We start from the raw sequence: 14265 nt of genomic DNA on the forward strand, positions 1-14265 counted from the left end.
ATCTAACCAAAGATGACAGCAGGGATTTGTACCTTGACCTCCAGCAAGAATCATAGACGGTAGTCAAGGACATCAAGGTTAATTGTGTCACTTCTATCACAGCCCCAGCTGAAATCAGCCACCTCAACTCAGACTAGGGATCAAACCTCAGGGAGGGAACTCGAGTTCGTGAGGCTTAGGTAACTGGAGGCATGGCTGCCTCCATAGAACCATAGAACACTACAGCACAGAAAACAGGCTATTCGGCCCTTCTAGTCTGTGCCGAAATATTATTCCGCTAGTCCCATTGACCTGCACCTAGTCCATAACCCTCCAGACCTCTCCCATCCATGTATCTATCCAATTTATTCTTAAAACTTAAGAGTGAGCCCACATTTACCACATCAGATGGTAGCTTCTTCCCCACTCTCACCACTCTCTGAATGAAGAAGTTCCCCCTAATGTTCCCCCTAAACCTTTCCCCTTTCACCCTAAAGCCATGTCCTCTCGTGTTTATCTCTCCTAATCTAAGTGGAAAGAGCCTACTCGCATTTACTCTGTCTATACCCCTCATAATTTTGTAAACTTCTATCAAATCTCCCCTCATTCTTCTACGCTCCAAGGAATAAAGTCCTAACCTGTTTAATCTTTCCCTGTAACTCAACTCCTTAAGACCCGGCAACATCCTAGTAAATCTTCTCTGCACTCTCTCAATCTTACTGATATCCTTCCTGTAGTTAGGCGACCAGAACTGCACACAATACTCCAAAGTTGGCCTCCCCAATGTCTTATACAACCTCACCATAACATCCCAACTCCTATACTCAATACTTTGATTTATGAAGGCCAGTATGCCAAAAGCTTTCTTTACAACCCTGTCTACCTGTGACGCCACTTTCAGGGAATTATGTATCTGAACTCCCAGATCCCTTTGTTCCTCCACACTCCTCAGTGCCCTACCATTTACTGTGTATGTCCTACCTTGGTTTGACCTTCCAAAATGCAACACCTCACACTTTTCTGCATTAAATTCCATCTGCCATTTTCTGGCCCATTTTTCCAGTTGGTCCAAATCCCTCTGCAAGCTTTGAAAGCCTTCCTTGCTGTCCACAACGCCTCCAATCTTAGTGTCATCAGCAAACTTGCTGATCCAGTTCACCACATTATCATCCAAATCATTGATATAGACAACAAACAACAATGGTCCCACTACAGATCCCTGAGGCACTCCACTAGTCACAGCCTCTCGGTATTTCTTCACAGACGAAGGTTTTGGAAGGTTTATGCTCAACGACTGCAGGACTGCTGGTGGCTGGTCCGGCCTAACTGTGACTGGCAGATTCTCACACAACAGGTGCAAGTGAAGGTGCAGTCGCTACTGGGGGTAATTTGATCTTTTCTTCTCTTCCTCTTCCATGCTAGTTTTTCGCTTGGTCTCAGAAGTGTCTGTAGCACTCCCAGTGTAGCATCTCCAGGCATCACGATCTAGGGCCTGAGCTTCCCACTCATCATGGTCAGTGTTGCACATGGAGAGAGACTTCTTTAAGGAGCCCTTGAAACGTTTGTGTGGGGCCCTTCTGTTTTTTTTGTCAGTGGTCAGCTCTCCATACAATATGATCTTAGGCAGGGGGCTGTCGTCCATCCGGGCAATGCGACCCGCCCAACACAGTTGACTTCACAGAAGGATGGCCTCAATGCTGGTGATGTTAGCTGTTTCCAAGACTTAAATGTTTGTGATGAGGCCCTGCCAGCAAATCTTGAGGATGCTACAGAGGCAGTGTTGATGGAAGCACTCTGGAAGGGGTGTAAATGATGGCAGTACAGGGCCCATGACTTGGCACCATACAGGAGGGTGGTGAGGACTATGACCTTATACACTTTTGAGTTTTGTCTGTGCTCTGTTGCTGTGGTTGCTCCACACTCGTTTGTAGAGTCCGCTGAATGCACTGTTTGCTTTTGAAAGCCTATTGTCCACTTCCTTGTCTATCATGGCATCAAAAGAAATGACATTCCCCAAATAAGTAAATTGCTTGACAGAATTCAGCTCGATTCCTTTAATGACAATGCTTGGTGGTCTATAATCTTCCTAGGGTGCAGGCTGATGCAGGACTTCTGTTTTCTTCAAACTGACTTTTAGTCCGAAGAGTTGTGCTACCTCGGAGAAATGTGTTGCAGGTCCGATTGACTGTGGGCCAGGAGAGCGCAGTCATCAGCAAAAATAAGTTCATGGATGAGCTTTTCCTGTGCCCTTATGTGAGCCTGAAGATATCTAAAGTTGATAAGACCTCCATCATTCCAGAAGCATACATGAAAGGCCTTCCACTGTCTGTTGCAGTGTCATGCTGAAGAAGATGGTGAATAAGATCAGGACCAGCACATATCCCTGCTTCACACCATTGGAAGTTCAGAAGGGACTCAAGGTGTTGCGGTTCTGTTTGACTTGTCTGTACTGATTTCCATGAAGCTAATAGTTGTTTAGTAGTACAGAACTTGAGTATTGCTGAAAAAGACTTCGACATGTCTCTTTTTTTCAGCAATACTTTCATGAAGCTGCTTCACCATGGTCAGGAGCCAGGATGGACATCCAAGTTTTCAAGGATTTTCCAGAGTCCATCTCTGCTCACAGTGTCGAACGCCTTGGTGATGTCTACAAAAGTGACGCACAGGCCTTTGTTTTGCTCACACTACATGGACTGCAGTGGTTCAAGAAGGCAGCTCACCACCACCATCTTAAGGGCAACTAGGGATGGGCAATAAATGCTGGTCCAGCCAGCGAAGCCCACATCCTGTCAACAAATAAAACAAAACACTTCTGTTGTATTTGTCTGGTGCCCCTGTTTGCTCTGAAACCCTACTGACTCTCTGGAAGATTTTCTTCCGCAGTGGTAGTCACAAGCAGTCTGACTTTTCTCCTTTATTTTTGTGTAAGGTGATAATAACTGCATCACGCAGATCCTTTGTAATCCTGCCCTGTTCCCAGCAGGCCATGAATAACTCATGGAGCTTGGTATATAGGGCAGGACCATCATGCTTCAACACTTCTAGTGAAATTCCATCAACTCCAGGGGCTTTGTTGCTTTTCATCTGGTTGCTGGTGGTCACAGTTTCCTCCAGAGTTGGGCTTCCATCCAGTTCCTTTTTGACCGGCTATTGTTAGATGCGGTTGATAGCAGTATCATGCACTGTGCACTCGACACTGAAGAATGTTTCCAAGAGCTCTGACGAGCGATCCACGACTGACTCCTTGTTGATGTGTAGTGTCTTGCCATCAACGCTCCTCAGAGGATTTTGGCGTTGATAGGATGGTCCGTAGGCAGATTTTAGTGCTTCATAGAAGTTCCTTATGTCACCAGTATCAGCGTACAGTTGACTTTTTTTCCACAACAGCGATCCACCAGTCAGTTTGGATGTTCTTCAGTTTATGTTGAAGGGTGATACATGCTCATGATAGGCTGTCTTTTTCTCTTGGCTCGCTGGTTAAGCCAGATGAGCCCGATGAGCTGACCTTTTTATTGATAGTAGATCTTGGATTTCCTTGTCATTTTCATCAAACCAGTCTCTGTTCTTCTTGGTGCTTGGTCTGATGACCTCGTTGGAAGTATCCAGTATTGCATCTTTGCGTTCCCACCACTCTTCTGGAGTGGAATCAGCAGTGAGATCAGGGTGTCTGTAAGGTTGCCTGATATCTATCTCTGCAAGATGCGGTTTGCAGGTTGTTGACTCAAAATTTCTTTGATGGGTTGTTACTGGGCCTGTTCTTGGGCTTAGGTTTGAAATTGAAGTACAGCTTTGAGCGAACAAGCCGGTAATCTGTATGACAATCAGCACTGGGCATGACTCTAGTATGCTGGATGTCCTTTAGGTCACCCTGGTACACCAAGAAGTAGTCTTCATTCACTCACTACAGCACTGATTCACAGTGGCAGAACCCCATGGTTTCCAAGCACACACTTCCATGTCAGACTGTCACGGCCATCTCTGACGTTGAAATCACCAAGGATGACAATTTTGTCCTTGGGAGGGACATTCTGGATGAGTTCACAGAGATCAGTGTAGAACTTATCTTTTTCTGCTTAGTTAGCCTTCGCGGTTACCTGAAGCGCAGGGTAAAGAGAGGGTAGTTTACAAGAGGCCAGAGTCAGAGGCATGGAGATTTTGCTAGTGGGAAAATTTAAGGGGTCACATACATAGTGAAGGGCAAGGCCATGAAGTGGATTAAATACAAGAATGACAATTTTAAATTAGAGTCGTTGGGGGACTGGGAGCCAATGTAAGTCAATGAGGACAGGGATGATGTGTGAGTAGAACAGGATACACATTGCAATGCATTTTTCTTGTTTTCCACCTTCCTCATTCTGAGGGTTGGCCACACCATGAACAATCTTTCCCCACTGATTTCTATTCTCTGCTGCCCTCACTGCCCATAGTCCCATAGAGAAGCCAGTCCACAATCTGATATTATCCATCCATGCCATCTTGTGTCTTCCTTGTGTACATTTTCCTGGAGTTTTGCCTTGTGTTACCTCTTTTTCCAAACACTCCCCTCCAGTTCGCATGACATTTTTTTTTATTCATCATGTAATGTGGGCATCGCCAGCTAGGCCAGCATTTATTGCCCAACAGTAATTGCCCATGAAAGGTGGTGGTGAGTGGACTTCTTGTACCGCTGCAGTCCATTTTGGTGTAGGTACACCCACAGTGCTTTTAGGGAGGCAGGTCAAGGATTTTGACCCAGCAACAGTGAAGGAATGAGGATATATTTCCAAGTAAGGACAGTGAGTGTCTCGGAGGGGGACTTCCAGCTGGTGGTGTTCCCATGTGTCTGCTGCCCTTATCCTTTTATATGGTAGCGGTTATGGGTTTGGAAAGTTCTGTCTAAGGAGGCTTGGTGAGTTCCTGCAATGCTTCTTGTAGATGGTACACTCTGCTGCCACTGTGCGTCGGTGGTAGAGGCGGTGAATGTTTGTGGATGGGGTGCCAATCAAGCAGGCTGCTTTGGCCTGGATGGTGTCAAGCTTCTTGAGTGTTGTGGGAGCTGCACTCATCCTGGCAAGTGTTAAGTTTTCCATCACATTCCTGACTTGTAAATGGTGGACAGGCTTTGGGGAGTCAGGAGGTGAGTTACTCACCACAGGATTCCTAGCCCCTGACCTGCTCTTGTAGCCACAGTATTTATATGGCTAGTCCAGTTTAGTGTCTGGTCAATGGTAATCCCAGTTTATTGATAGTGGGGGATTCAGCGATGGTAATGGCCATTGAATGTCAAGGGGCGACGGTTAGACGCTCTTGGTGATGGTCATTGCCTGGCACTTGTGAGGCACGAATGTTACTTGTCATTTGTCAGTCCAAGCCTGGATATTGTCCCAAGTCTTGCTACATTTGGACATGGAATGTTTCAGTATCTGAGGAGTCGCGAATAGTGCTGAACATTGTGCAATGATCAGTGAACATCCCCACATCTGACCTTATGATGGAAGGAAGGTAATTGAAGCTACCATAAGCAGCTGAAGATGGTTGGGTCCAGGACACTACCCTGAGGAACTCCTGCAGTGATGTCCTGGAACTCAAATGATTGACCTCCAATAACCAGAACCATCTTCCTTTATGTTAGGTGTGGCTCCAACCAGTGGAGAGTTTCCCCCTGATTCCTGTTGACTCCAGTTTTGCTAGGGCTGCTTAATGCCACATTCGGTCAAATGTTGCCTTGATGTCAAGAGCAGTTATTCTCACCTCACCTCTGGAGTTCAGTTCTTTTGTCAATGTTTGAACCAAGGCTGTAATGAGGTCAAGAACCGAGTAACCCTGGCGGAACTCAAACTGAGCGTCAGTGAGCAGGCTATTGCTGAGCAAGTGCCGCTTGAAAGCACTTTTGATGACTCCTTCCATCACTTTACTTCACTAAGACTGTTAACATTTCAAGGTCTTGTGACTCTTCCCTGAAGTCTTCTCTAATTCTGTTTCTCTCTCCACAGATGCTGCCAGGCCTGCTGAGTTTTTCTAGCATTTTCTGTTTTTATTTTGAGCTTCCTGCATCCTCTGTATTTTGCTTTTATTTACGTGGCCAAAATATGTGAGCCTCCTTGATATTATTGCCTCAAACAAGTTCCTCTCAACACCAGCTTTCTCAAGCACTCACTCATTTGTCTGCTCGGCCGACCAGGGACACACGTAATATCTGGCTGAGTCCTTTCATTTCAAATGCTCTTATTCAAGCCTCGTCACTTTTTCTTGATGGTCCAGCTTTCACAGCCATACTTTGTCGCTGGCCACACATGGCCTTTCAGAAGACGAATTTTCATTATATTCAAATGCTGTGACTACTCCATACTCTTAAGTGAGTTCAGAACGCCACGACCCTTGTTAAATCTAGCCCAAATTTCTTTGGTAGACTGCATTTTCCGTGATGCGTGACCCAAGACAGAGGAAGGCATCAACCTGTTCAAGCTGAACTCTGTAAATCAGAATCTTACAGGTCTTTCCACCCAACCCAATCACCTTTGTCTTGTTGACATTGATCAGGAGGCTGTATTTCTGGTTAACTTGATCAAGATGATCCACCAAGCCCTGTAGCTCCTCCACTGAGTTAGTGAGCAGAATAACGTCATCAATATATTGAAGATTCGAAACTCGTGGCCTGTAATCATTACCCCACCTTTGTATCCATCAAGTGTCTCCCTCATAACCATTTCTGCTACAATGTTGAATAAATATAGTGAGAGGGCGCCCTGTCTTATACACCTTTGACTCTGAATCATTCTACAAGGGTGCCGGCGCTCTGACCCTAGCTCGTTGCTTGGCTAGAAAGTTGATTAAATGTGGTGGGTATCCCATGTGTTAAATTATTAACCAGAGTTTCTTGTGTGAGACTGAATCGAATGCCTACTCAAAATCAATGAAGCACATGTATATTGGCTGCTGATGTTCTTGGACTTTGTGCATTATGACTCCATGATTAGTGACGTGATCTCTGGTTCCTCTTGATCTTTGGGCAATGCATTCACTGATTTAAAACTGGAATAGGATTTAATAGAAGAAAAATCTTGCATTTGTATTGTCCCTCTTGTCATCAAAACACCCCAAGGAAGTACTTTTGAAGTGTGGCCATGTTGTAATGAAAAGGAGGGTGGGATGAGGTTTCATGAAGGGTTTATAAATTGAATGAAAGTTTTTAATTAAAGTTCACTGACATGTCCCAGCTCATGTGACACTGTCAGATGAGGAGACATGTCTTAAAAAATTTTTTTTCTTTATTAAAATTTTTAAAGATCAAACTAATCTCCCTGAGGCAGCTCTTTGCCTCAGGCAGATTTCTGCGCTCTTTCACGCGCATGCGCGAAAGTGTGCAGGCCCCGACTCAGCCCACTCCCCCCACCCACACAGGGAGCGCTAAGCACTTCCGGGTGCGCGTCACGCTGGACGGACCTTAATTGGCCTGCCCACGTAAAATGGCGGCGCACAGCCGATCGCGGGCGGCAATCACCTGTATGCCCACCCGCGCCCACTCCCATCCAACCCCCCCAACAAGGAGAAAATTCTACCCTATGTGTCAGAAAGAGAGATTCACAATTGTGAGGCTTATTAATTACAATGTGATCATGGATGTTAACTTGAGAAAAGAACCGGTGAAAAAAGAACAGGTGACAGAGCTGTAGAGACTCCTTTCCCAAACTTTTTTCTCTACATCACAGCTCACACAGTTTTCAATCTCTCTCTCTCTCTCACGTACTGACACTCACAAATTACTGAAACAGAGAAGCCCATTACAAAATTCTAAATATTAAGAAAGTTAATTTTGTGGACCAGCACAGAATTTGGATTCTCTCTGATTGGCACCTAGGACCATCATGAATGCCATTTTGGAGCTGGTCATTTGCCTGTTTGCTTATGTCAGTAGGTAAACCCTCCACAAGAAAGAGGACCAGAATTGTGAAAATTACCTTCTCGTACCTGATTTCTTATGTGGTCTAGCCACTAAGGAATTGTTGCATGGGAGCATTATTTCAAAATGTGTAACATTTTAATTTTTTACACTTTTATCTTCATGCCAAAATTTTGAAACATCAAATAACATAGTTGTCAAACTGTAACGATCGTATTATCACACCAGATAACAGGTGTTTGCGAGGAATAAAAACTGATTTGAATGAGGTTCAACTTTCATAAATTCAATTTTTTACACTGTAGTTCCCTCTAGTGGTACATACACTAAGGCTCCATAGATATAAAGTTGAGATGACAATTATACTTCAATACAAATCACAAATAGAAGTGCCACTCCGATATAACCACCAAGAATAATGGCTAAAAGCACATTATGAAAATAAAATACACAAAATTGCACTTTTTCCTGCGAATTTGTAAGACAATTGTAGGGAGAGGTGTAATGGTATTGTTACTGGACTAGAAATCCAGAGACCCAGGGTAATGCTCTGAGGACCTAGATTCGAATTCCACCGCAGCAGTTGGTGAAATTTGAATTCAATAAAAAATCTGGAATTGAAAGTCTAACGGTGACCATGAAACCATTGTCGATTGTCGTAAAAACCCATCTGGTTCACTAATGCCCTTTAGGGAAGGAAATCTGCCGTCCTTACCTGATCTGGCCTACATGTGACTCCAGACCTACAGCAATGTGGTTGACTCTTAAATGCCCTTGGAAATGGGCCTAGCAAGCCACTCATTTGCATCAAACCACTAGAAAGTCTGAAAGGAATGGAACCAGACAGACCACCCAGCATCAGCCTAGGCACCGGAAATGACAATGGCAAACCCAGCCCTGTCGACCCTGCAAAGTCCTCCTTGCTAACATCTGGGGGCTTGTGCCAAAATTGGGAGAGCTGTCTCACAGACTAGTCAAGAAACAGCCCGACATAGTCACACTCACGGAATTATACCTTACAATAATGTCCCAGATACCGCCATCACCATCCACCAACATGACAGGCCAAGCAGAGGTGGCGGCACAATGGTATACAGGCAGGAGGGAGTTGCCCTGGGAGTCCTCAACATCGACTCAGGACCCCATGAAGTCTCATGGCATCAGGTCAAACATGGGCAAGGAAACCTTCTGCTGATTACCACGTACTGTCCTCCCTCAGCTGATGAATCAGTGCTCCTCCATGTTGAACACCACTTGGGGGAAGCACTGAGGGTGGCATGGGTGCAGAATGTACTCTGGGTGGGGGACTTCAATGTCCATCACCAAGCGTGGCTTGATAGCACCACGATAAACCGAGCTGATGGAGACCTAAAGGACGTAGCTGCTAAACTGGGTCTGTGGTAGGGGTGAGGGAACCAATAAGAGGGAAAAAGATACTTGACCTCAACCTCACCAACCTGCCTGCCGCAGATGCATCTGTCCTTGAAAGTATTGGTAGGAGTGACCACCACACAGTTGTTGTGGAGATGAAGTCCCGTCTTCACATTGAGGATACCCTCTATCGTGTTGTGTGGCACTGCCACCTTGCTAAGTGGGATAGATTTTGAATAGATCTAGCAGCTCAAGACTTGGCAACCATGAGGTGCTGTGGACCAGCAGCAATAGCAGAATTGTACTCAACCACAATCTCTAACCTCACAGCCTGGCATATCTCCCACTCTACCATTACCACAAAGCGAGGGGATCAACCCTGGTTCAATGAACAGTGCAGGAGAGCATGCCAGGAGCAGCACCAAGCATACCCAAAAATGAGATGTCAACCCGATGAAGCTACAACACAGGACTACTTGCCAAACAGCATATGCAGCAAGCAACAGAGTTAAGCCATCCCACAACCAACGGATCAGATCTAAGCTCTGCAGTTCTGCCACATCCAGTCGGTGGTGGACAATTAAACAACTAATTGGTGGAGGAGGAGGAGGAGGAGGAGGCTCCAAAAATATCCCCATCCTCAATGATGAGGGAGCCCAGGACATCAATGAAAAAGATAAGGCTGAAGCATTTGCAACCATCTTCGGCCAGAAGTGCCAACTGAGTGGATGATTCATCTCGCCCTCCTCTGGAGGTCCCCAGCATCACAGATGCCAGTCTTCAGCCAATTCAATTCACTCCACGTGATATCAAGAAATGGCTCAAGGCACTGGATAGTTTGAAGGCTATGGGCCCCAACAATATCCCGGCTATATTACTGAAGACTTGTGCTCCAGAACTTTCCGGGCCCTTATCCAAGCTGTTCCAGTACAGCTACAACACTGGCATCTACCCAGCAATGTGGAAAATTGCCCAGGTATGTCCTGTACACAAAAAGCAGGACTAATCCAACCCAGACAATTACCGCCCCATCAGTCTACTGTCCATCATCAGTAAAATGATGGAAGGAGTCATCAACAGTACTATCAAGTGGCACTTGCTTAGCAATAACCTGCTCACTGGTGCTCAGTTTGGGTTCCGCCAAGGCAACTCAGCTCGTGACCTCATTACAGCCTTGGTTCAAACATGGACAAAGGAGCTGAACCCCCGAGGTGAGGTGAGAATGATTGCCCTCAACATCAAGGCAGCATTTGACCAAGTGTGGCATCAAGGAGCCTGAGCAAAACTGGAATCAATGGTAATCAAGGGGAAAAATTTCTGCTGGTTGGAGTCATCCCTAGCACAAAGTAAGATGGTTGTGGTTGTTGAACTCATCTGAGTTCCAGGACACCACAGCAGGAGTTCCTCAGGGTAGTTTCCTCAGCCAAACCATCTTCAGCTGCTTCATCAATGACCTTCCTTCCATCATAAGGTCAGAAGTGGGGATGTTCGCTGATGATTGCGCAATGTTCAGCACCATTCACGACTCCTCAGATACTGAAGCAGTCCATGTCCAAATGCTGCAAGACCTGGAAAATATCCAGATTTGGGCTGACAAGGGGCAAGTAACATTCGTGCCACACAAGTGCTAGGCAACAACCATTGCCAACGAGAGAATCTAACCATCACTCTTGACATTCAATGGCATTACCATCACTGAATCCCCCACTATCCTGGGGGTTACCATTGACCAGAAATTGAACTGCATTAGCCATATAAATACTGTGGCTTCAAGAGCGGGTCAGAGGCTAGGAATCTTGCAATGATTAACTTCACCTCCTGACTCCCCAAAGCCTGTCCACCATTTACAAGACACAAGTCAGGAGTGTGATGGAATACTCTCCACTTGCCTGGATGAGCGCAGCTCCGACAACACTCAAGAAGCTTGACACCATTCAGGACAAAGCAGCCTGCTTGACTGGCACCCCATCCAAAAACATTCACTCCCTCCACCACTGATGCACAGTTGTAGCAGTGTGTATGATCTATAAGATGTACAGCAGGAGATCACCAAGCCACCATCAATAGCACCTTCCAAACCCACGACCACTACCGTCTCAAAGGACAAGGGCAGTAGACACATGGGAACACCACCACCTGGAAGATCCCCCCAAAGTCACTCACCATCCTGACTTGGAAATATACCGCCGTTCCTTCACTGTCACTGGGTCAAAATCCTGGAACTCGCTCCCTCACAGCACTATGGGTACACCACAGGGACTACAGCAGTTCAAGAAGGCAGCTCACCACCACCTTCTCAAGAGCATTGGGGATGAGCAATAAATGCTGGCCTAGCACCCACATCCTGTAAATGAATTTTAAAAATACATTAACCTGCCTGAAATAGAGGTCAGGATGTATCATTATGAGGGTGGGAAGTTGAGTGGAGATGTTGGTAATAGTGTAGGATTTCAGGAGAGAGACTTGGTTCTATAACTGAGGCGCAGGTTTGTTTTGACAATGATCTGACATCTGTCCCACAAATGTTAGCCTAAGATAAGTAAAATAGGTGTGATTCTGTAAGCAAAACACTATATATTTTTATGAATAATAATAAATGTCATTGCTAGTTACATAGTGCAGGAGCTTTACCAGAAACTTAGTTCACTCCTCTTATAATAAGATTTTCCATTTCAGCTTCCTACAGTGTCAGTTAATCTATTTCATTTAACATTGATGTGAGTCTGAAGAAACAGTGAATAGCCATAATTAAAATATTGTTCATTATTGTTATTAAATACCAACACATATATTTCAGTGCAGTTGAAAACTAAAACTTTCTAATTCTTGCATTCTAATTCTGAATCATTTCAATGGGCACCTCTTATTGTTTACTGTTTTCAATAAAAAGCAACAATATAAACCTGGGTAACCATGAACCTATTAGTCTCATGTCAATAGCTGATTAAATATTGGAACTGATCATTAGAAACAAAGTTTAGGATTAACTGTGTGAAAACACTCGGTAAATGGCATATAGATCCTACCTGGCCAACCACATCTAAAATTTGAAAAGCCCCATCAAAATCCTTCCTAAAGGGCTGCTACCCAAGATTCAGGCAGTGGGATCCTTTTTAAATGTTCAAGTTGGATAAGTAGCTGAAAGTGAAGTAGCATCAGATATTAGTTAGGGAGCTGTTGTAGAGGCCGGGCAATGTACCAAATATCCTGTTCCACTGAGTGGTGGAAGCTGTCTGCTTTCCCATTGACACTCATCTCCTCCCTTCCCACCATCCAGAGCCCAAACAAATGAAACAATGATTTGCAGTTCTGCCGAAGGGCCATGAAGGCTCGAAACGTTAACTGATTTCTTCTCCGCCGATGCTGCCAGACTTGCTGAGTTTTTCCAGGTAATTCTGTTTTTGTTAATGATTTGCTTGCACTTCTTTCAATTTAGTATACTGTATTCACTGCTCACAATGTGGTGTCCTCCACACTGGGGAGAACAAATACAGATTGGCTGATCATATTGTGGAACACTTCCCTGCATTTCGCAGACTTGACCCAAAATTCCAGTTCTCTGTCATGGCTGCTCCACTTTCACTCTGACCTCTCTGTCCTTGGCCTCCCACATTTTTTCAATGAAACTCAGCAAGAACTTGAGGAACAGCACCTCACCTTTCAATTAGGCATTTTAGAACCTTCCAGCCTCAACATTGACTTAAACTACTTCAAATCATAATCACTGCCCCCATTTTTTAAGACACCTGGTACACTTTTCATCAGTTCTCATTCTGGCCGCTAGATGGAGCACCTTGAATGTTATTCCAACTCAAACTGGAGATGATCCAATTTATCCAACATGTGGTTGGTCTTCTGACAGCCAATCACAGAATTACACTAGAGCCACGTATTTCTGCAAAGACAACCGGTTCCAACCTAGTAAATGGATAAACATATGGCAAAATAAGGATATGAACCTATGAGAGAATAATGTTCCCTTTATGAATTGTTAGAATAATTAATGTGTCATGTTTTAAAGCATAAAGCCACAGGGAGAAATTCAACGTGGCTGGAGATAATCTTGGAGTGGGAGAGAACTAGGAATGAGGTTCTGCCGAGAAAATTTGTTAAGTTAGGGTCAAATTTAAGCAGAATTTCAAATGTAATAATCTCTGGGTTGTTACCTGAGCACACGCCAATTGGCATAGGATCAAACAAATTAGAGAATTAAATGTGTTACATAGGAAGAAGGGGGTTTCAATTTATGAGGCGCTGGCGCCCGTATTCAGGAAAGAGAAAGCTGTTCCATTGGGATGGGATCCACTTAAGTAGGGCCGAGATCTGCTTCAAGGCAAATTGTATAACTAGGGCTGTGTATGGGCTTTAAACTAATGGGAGATCGGGGGCATGGGGGAAGGATTTGGATGAAGGGGGATTTAGAAAGCCAAAAAGAAAAGTTGTTACAATAGAGCAATGCACCGATGTAGGTAAAGACAAGCAGAGTGGGACAGGAACGGACAGTGATTTTAACAGTAATAGTGCATCAGAAAATAAGGTCCATGCACATAAAAGTAGTAAGAAAATAAAATTAAAGGCTCTTTATCTGAATACACGAAGCATTTGCAATAACATAGATGAACTAGTGGCACAAATAGAGATAAATGGTTTAGATCTAATCACCATTGCAGAGACATGGTTACAAGGTGACCAAGATTGTGCAATGTGGTTGATCTTAAATGCCCTCTGAAATGGCTTAGCAAGCTACTCGGTTGTATCAAACCATTACAAAGTCTCAAAAAAGGAATGAAACTAGACAGACACCCTGGCATTGACCTAGGCACTGGAAACGACAATGGCAAACTCAGCCCTGTCAACCTTGCAAAGTCCTCCTTACTAACATCTGGGGGCTAGTGCCAAAATTGGGAGAGCTGTCTCAAAGACTAGTCAAGCAACAGTCTGACAGTCATCCTCTTGGAATCATATCTTCAGCAGTGTGTACCATCTGCAAGATGCACTGCAGGAATTCACCAAGGCTCCTTAGACAGCACCTTCCA

Source organism: Cetorhinus maximus, chromosome 1 (genome assembly GCF_964194155.1).
Source record: "Cetorhinus maximus chromosome 1, sCetMax3.hap1.1, whole genome shotgun sequence".
Taxonomy (NCBI): domain Eukaryota; kingdom Metazoa; phylum Chordata; class Chondrichthyes; order Lamniformes; family Cetorhinidae; genus Cetorhinus; species Cetorhinus maximus.